This window comes from Sciurus carolinensis, chromosome 14, assembly GCF_902686445.1.
Source record: "Sciurus carolinensis chromosome 14, mSciCar1.2, whole genome shotgun sequence".
Lineage (NCBI taxonomy): Eukaryota > Metazoa > Chordata > Mammalia > Rodentia > Sciuridae > Sciurus > Sciurus carolinensis.
The window spans coordinates 66022634-66029329 of NC_062226.1; the positions used below are offsets into that span (position 1 = coordinate 66022634).

At 41.4% G+C, this 6696-nt stretch overlaps 1 non-coding gene across 1 annotated transcript; it reads left to right on the top strand.

The window, feature by feature from the left end:
* Nucleotides 1–2870: 2870 nt before the first annotated feature.
* LOC124965069 (U4 spliceosomal RNA) lies at nt 2871–3011 on the top strand. Its single transcript, XR_007105077.1, has one exon. It is a non-coding gene; the product is annotated as a U4 spliceosomal RNA (small nuclear RNA).
* The last annotated feature ends 3685 nt before the right edge of the window (nt 3012–6696 follow it).

Here is a 6696-nt window from a genome sequence, read left to right on the forward strand (position 1 = left end):
ATCCTTTCAGTGGGTGGGAGGGGTCAGGATAATCTCCCACCTGGATGGCCTGCTAGCTGAGCACAGGGATCTCAAAGCCCATCTAGAGCATTCTTAGAGAGCTGAATTTCTCAATACATTTTTAAGACTTGAGAATGATTTTAAGGGAAAGGGAAAAACACAAGAGACAATGGTCCCATATACCCATATATCAGGCTCCTCAGGGTGAGCGAACAGACATCACGTGGTTTAGGATTTGGAGGTGGAAAACGCTCTGACAAGATGCAAAGAGCTTCTGCATTTCTTAAAATTACAGTCGCTGGTGAGAATGTGATTTGGTCCAACCTGTTGGAGAACAGTTCAGCATTAAGTTGAAGAAATGTCTATCCTGTGAGCCAACAATTCCACTCTTCTCAAGAAAACTCCAAGGTCAATAATGGCTCAGATACAAGATGTTCATAGCAATAGCCTCACAGTAGCCCCACACTGGAAATGGCCCAACTGTCCATCAACAGTAAGATAAATCAGTGCACCTTGCCTGAGTGACATGGTGAATGCCATGTGGCAAAGGAACTAGAGAACTACAGCCACACACAATAACTCAAAGCTGAACCTCACCAACTAGAGTGTTATGGTTTAGATGTGGTGTCCCCAAAAGCTCATGTGTGAGACAATGCAAGAAGGTTTGGAGGAGAAATGAATGTGCTATAGCCTTAACCTAATCAGTGAATTAATCCCTGGTGGGCTTAACTGAGTGGGAACTGGAGCAGGTGGGAACTGGAAGAAGTGGTTCATTGGGGGCGTGGTATGGAGTACACATTTATATCTGGGGAGTAGAATCACTCTCCACTTCCTGATCATCATGTGCGCTGCTTCCCTCTGCCACCCTTTCCTGCCATGATGATCTGCCTTACCTCAATCCCAGAGGAATGGAGCCAGCTGTCGATGGATGGAGACCCTCGAAACTGTGAGCCCATAAATAAACTTTTCCTCCTCTACAATTGTGCTGGTCAGGTATTTTTGTCACAGCAGCAGAAAAGCTGACTAAAACAGAAAGAGACAGACAGAGGCAGATACACAATATTATTCTATTAGCACACACTTTAAAACAAGCAAAATTCAATTACACAGTTTAGGCAGTATACAGAATAGCAAGGAAAATACTACCAGAAAGGCCCAGACACTTCTCAACTCCAGTGGGGGAGAAAGGGCACATAAGAGACACCTGGGCTACTGACCAACAAGGTTTGATTTCTTGACCACATGTTAGGTTATTCAGGTGTTTATAAATCATTTAACTGTGCATATGTATTTTATAATATTCCATTCAAATAACAGTGAGCACCAAGTCTTTCATCCCCTTCTCCCGAGGTATGCAAACTTCTGCGAAGAGGCAGATGGTACATATTTTAGGCTTTGAGGGCTATCTGGTCTCTGTCTGAACTACTCTGCCAGTGTAGCTCAAAAGCAGTCATAGACAATATGCAAACAAATGGGTGTGGCTGGGTTCCAATAAAGCTTTATTTATAGAATACAAATCTGAATTTCATCTCATCTTCAGATGTCATAAAATATTCTTTTTATTTTTTTCCCAAGTATTTCAAAAGGTAAAAATGATTCTCATTTCACAGGTTGTACAGAACAAAAAAGGGAGTAGGCATGATGTGGCCCGTGGGCCATGGCTACTGACCTTCATCAATTGAAAGAACATTCCCTAGTCTTTTCCATAAATACCCACTCAAAGAAAACGGCAGAGAGGAGCCTCTCTGCTTATTCTTCTGCTACATTGGGTCCTGTTCCTAGAGGAAATTCATGAGTTCTATTGATTTAGCTTTTCTTTGTTTAGATCCTGGGTTCTGCTCCCCGGGATACAGATGAATGCTCAGAGCCTGGAGTGCCATTCGACTTTATCTCTGGATTTAACGTTTTTAATAAAAGGAACTGGGCTTAGAGAAATCTGTGAGAATTGGAAAATGAGCACCCATTCTTTCCAAGCTAACCAAATATTTGCTGGATCTTGGCAGCCATAGCTAACCTTTTTCCTCTGAAATGCTGAGAGGGTTATAAGTAATGGGAGACTTCATTTTTCTCAGGCCACAGTCCTTATAAGAAGCTGGAACGTTTCTTGAAACCTACAGGGAAAGGGGAGTCAAAGATTCCACAGAAGGCTGGGTGTGCTCAGTGGTAGATTCGTGCTCAGCATGAGCAAGGCCCTGGGTTCTATCCATTGGGAAGTTGTAGCAGAGTCAGGGTCCCTGATAGTTCTGACGGTCTGTGCCCTCTACTTGGCAAGACAGTAGTTGACCACCCCAAACCCTCCTTCTTGACCCTGATTTCTCATAATTCCTAACTCCCTAATTGCCTAACTTAGGAGCTTGTCAACCCTGACAGTGGTACCTGCTGGGCTCTCACACTTATAGGAAAGAATAAGGCTGAATTCACGGGTGCAAGTATATGCCTCTCTTTGTGTCTCTAGCCTGTGACAAAATTGGTAGTTCCCAAAATATGGTTCTTTGTGAGTCCTGAGTCATTTGCTGAATATTAGCTGGGACTAAATCTTCTTCAGCAGGTTTCCCTGGTAGCTTCATGTGCTTAAGTTTGTGTATTGTATGTCTCCTACTAAAGCTACCGAGGGCACAGTTATTTGGAGTAAAATAACTCTGATTTTATGAAGAGAAGTTGAACCAGAGGAAGCTGAGAGAGTTCATCATTTTACAGAAGTGGAAATGGGTTATTTCATTCATTCATTTACTTATTTAACATTTATTGTATGCCTACTGTATGTAAAATAAACAAAAGCAGACGTGGCTCATCTTCACATAGCTAAAGGGGATTCTGAGAATCATTGGCCTGAGACTTTTGCCTTGGACTTGTTAAAAATGCACATTCTAAGCTTTGCGCAGTGGCAGTGTCGTAGCCAATGAGGTTTATCCGAGGTGCGATTATTGCTAATTAAAAAATGCACATTCTAGAGCTATTAAATGCGCATCACAGAGCTACTGAATTGGAATTTTTAGTGAGATAGGGGCATCTGTATCTTAATAGGTTATTCAGGTCTTTGTTTAGGCAAACTGAAGTTGAACCCCTTTGATATAGTAAACACAATCTATTCAACAGGGCAATTGTGTATAAGAACAACTCCGCAGAAGAGGGTTCCTAATTCCTGTTTGGGGTGATAGGAGGACAGGGTCAAAAAACACCTTGTTTTAGAGAAGGGGAGAGAGGGTGTCTGAAGTAAACCTGAAGATGTAAGTACAACTCAAGAATCAAAGAAACAGTGAAAGAGTATGCCAGATAGAACAGAGCACGTGCAGAATCACCAAGAGAAGGAAAGTCACCCAAGAGGTTAATTAGAAGGACATAGGTGGTCCCATCTCTGCTCTGAGTGTAAAACTGTAGGCAGCAGCTTCACGCATGTTGTTTACCAAGTCTGTTGATTGCATCCAGAGGCCACAGGGAGTGATTGACCAATGTAACAGGGTTTGTGTAAGCATACACTATGACATACACAATGACGACCCTTTACATGCAGGCTTGCTGAGCCCAGAGCTCTGCTTCCCGAACCAGCAGGGGATGATATGTTCCCAATTATTCTGCCCAAATGGTTCCACCATCAAATTAGTTTGAGGAATGATGGGTCAATGTTGTGTAGATGTCTTTGCTTCAGGACTTCCCAGAGACTTCCCTATGCTAATGTGTATTGTGAATCTCCAAGAGTGAGACAGGGGCCCTTTTTCCAAAAAGCACCTTGTTAGTACTATGGAAACAGTTCAGTGGTTCCTCAAAAAGTTAAACATATCATTACCATATGACTCAGCAGTTCCACTCTTTATTTATTTATTTATTTTTATAGACTGCATTTTGATTCATTGTACGCAAATTGGGTACATTATCTCATTTCTATGGTTGTGCACAATGTAGATTCATACCACTCATGTAATTATACATGTACATAGGGTAATGATGTCTGTCTCATTCCACCATTTTTCATAACCCCCCTTTCATTTCCCACTACATAATCTGAAGTTCCACTCTTAATTCAAAAGAATTAGAAGCAAGAATTCAGATATAGTCATGCACCACAGTTTGATCAACAAGGGGCACATGTCCAAGGATTGTCCCATAATATTTTAAGGGAACCAATAGACTCCTATCACCTAGTGACATCATAGCCATTATAAGGTCACAGCATAACACATTTCTCACGTTTTGGTGATGTTGATATAAAGAATCCTAGTCTGCTACCAATTGTATAAAAGTATGGCATGTATAATTATGTATAGTACATAATATTTGACAATGATAATAAACCCCTATGTAATTGGTTTATGTATTTACCATGTATATTTCTTATTATTTTATAATGCACTCCTTACACTTATTTTTTTTAAAAGAAGCTAACCATAAAAATATGCTGTGTCACACAGGCAGCAGCCTCATGCTTCTTGTTTACCATGTCTCTTGATTGTATCTGGAGACCACGGTGAATGTTGACCTTTGCCATAGTGTACGCTCACTATGTGTAAGCATAATGAGGTTCACACAATGACAAAATTGCCTGTTTCTCAGAATGAGTCCCCATCACTAAGCAGTGCATGACTAGACTTGTATACTAAAGTTCACAGTAGTAGTAGTCATGTTTACAATATCCCAAAGGCAGAAACAATCCAAAATGCCCAATAACAGAGGGGTAGACAAACAAAATGTGGTTTATACATACAATGGACTATCATTCAGTCATTAAAAAGGACACTCTGATACATGCCAAATCTTAGATGAACCTTGAAGACATTACACTAAGTGAAATAAGTCAGATGCAAAAAGGACAAATATTATATGATTCCCTTTATATGAGGTACCCAGGATAGTCAAATATAGAGAACAGTGGTCATCAAGGACTAGGGGAGAGGAGAATGATGAGTTTTTATTTAACATACACAAAGTTTCTGTTTGAGAAGAAGAAATTTTCAGGAGATGGATAGTGGTGATTGCAGAAATTGTGAATAGGTATATAAAACCACAGAATTATATACTTAAAATGAATTAAATGATCGGTTTTGTGGTATGGATTTTTTTGTTGTTTGTGGTACCAGCGATGGAACCCAGGGGTGCTTAACCACTGAGCCACATCCCAGTCCTTTTTATATTTTTTAGAGAGGGGGTCTCACTAAGTTGCTTAGGGCCTTGCTAAATTGCTGAAACTGACTTTGAACTTGCGATCTTCCTGTCTTGGCCTCCCAAACCACTGGGATTATGAACTTGTCACCATGCCCAGCTATTATGCATATTTTACCATAACTTTAAAACAAAGTTCATACAAGCAGAGCACCTGACAAGATGCCTAACATCTAGTAGACAATTAAAAAATTGTGCAAACACCTTGTTAAGGCCACATTCCTTCAAAAGCTCTTTGGAAACATCCCCTCCTCTGCAGAAAGGTGGGAGTAGAACCCTGCCTGGACCAGTAGCTGCTCCTGACAGATAGATATGGTGACTTTCAATGGCCCCTGTCTTGCTGAGAAGGAAGACAAAGAAGAGGAGCTGAGCAGGAGATAGGAAGGTGGTTTGAAGGAACTGCACAAGGGGTTCTGAGTATGCAGTACTGTAACTGCTGTGAATTCCTGGAAATAAGGAAGGAAACGAAAGGAATGTGGAAGGAAGGGAGCTGGATATTGGTGTAGCAGAAAGAGGAGGTGGTGAACGAAGGGGGAATTCCAAAAGCATTCATTAGTTTAGATCCACATGGTTCCAATGTGAACAAATGCAGAGATTTGTTTGAATTTCATTCATTTAATGATTGTTTACTGAGCCCTGTACCCAATACAACATGCCAAGTAACTATACTAGGTGCAGAGAACAAAAAAGAAAAGAAAACACACATATCCCTGTCCCCACAATATCATATTCTAGTGGACTGGCATTTCAAGTGGTTTATTTTGGTTGTCTGAAGTATGAGGGTCGGCACAAGGCTGGATTTCCCAGGAAACAGATGCTAAGACAGATCTAGAAGTATAAAGGTTTACTGAAGACGTACACCTGAGAAAGAAACAGGGCAGCAGGATGGATTAGGCAAAAGGTGCCATCAGACTGTGATGCCAACCAAAGAGAAGCTCTGCCAACCCATTGGGATGCTCCTGCACAAAGATTGCTCTTACCCAGTAAAAGAGTTCCGTGTTGAACAGAAACAGCAAAGCTGTTGCAGTGCCCTCTTGCTGAAGCACCCTGCTTGTGAAGAGAATCTTGGCTGTCACTGTCTTGATCAGTCATCGCTGAGGGTCCTTTCAGAGTGTTACAAAGCTAGGGAGGTCCCTGAAAGAATCAATGCTGTCCACTTAACCCCAGTCCAGGTAGCTGAGGATCTGATCAACATCACTCTGTTCCTACCACATAGAGCATAAGGAACATATAGGTCTGTCATCACTGTGTTGATCAGTTTGTAATGAAGAATACATTTGACACATTCACTCGACACACACTTGTGAAAAGGAATTCCAGCCTCAATCCCTCCCCTGATGGCTGCATCACACTCTCACACACACACACACACACACACACACACACACACACACGCAGAGTCACAGGGACTTCAGAATCTCAACACTATTTTCTCTTAAGGCTAACATACTCCTTACCAAGAATGGTGAGATTTTATTTTTCCTTTAGAGGAAGTGGGCGACCTATTGTGTTTTTCCTCCTGGAAGACATCAAGAAAGAGCA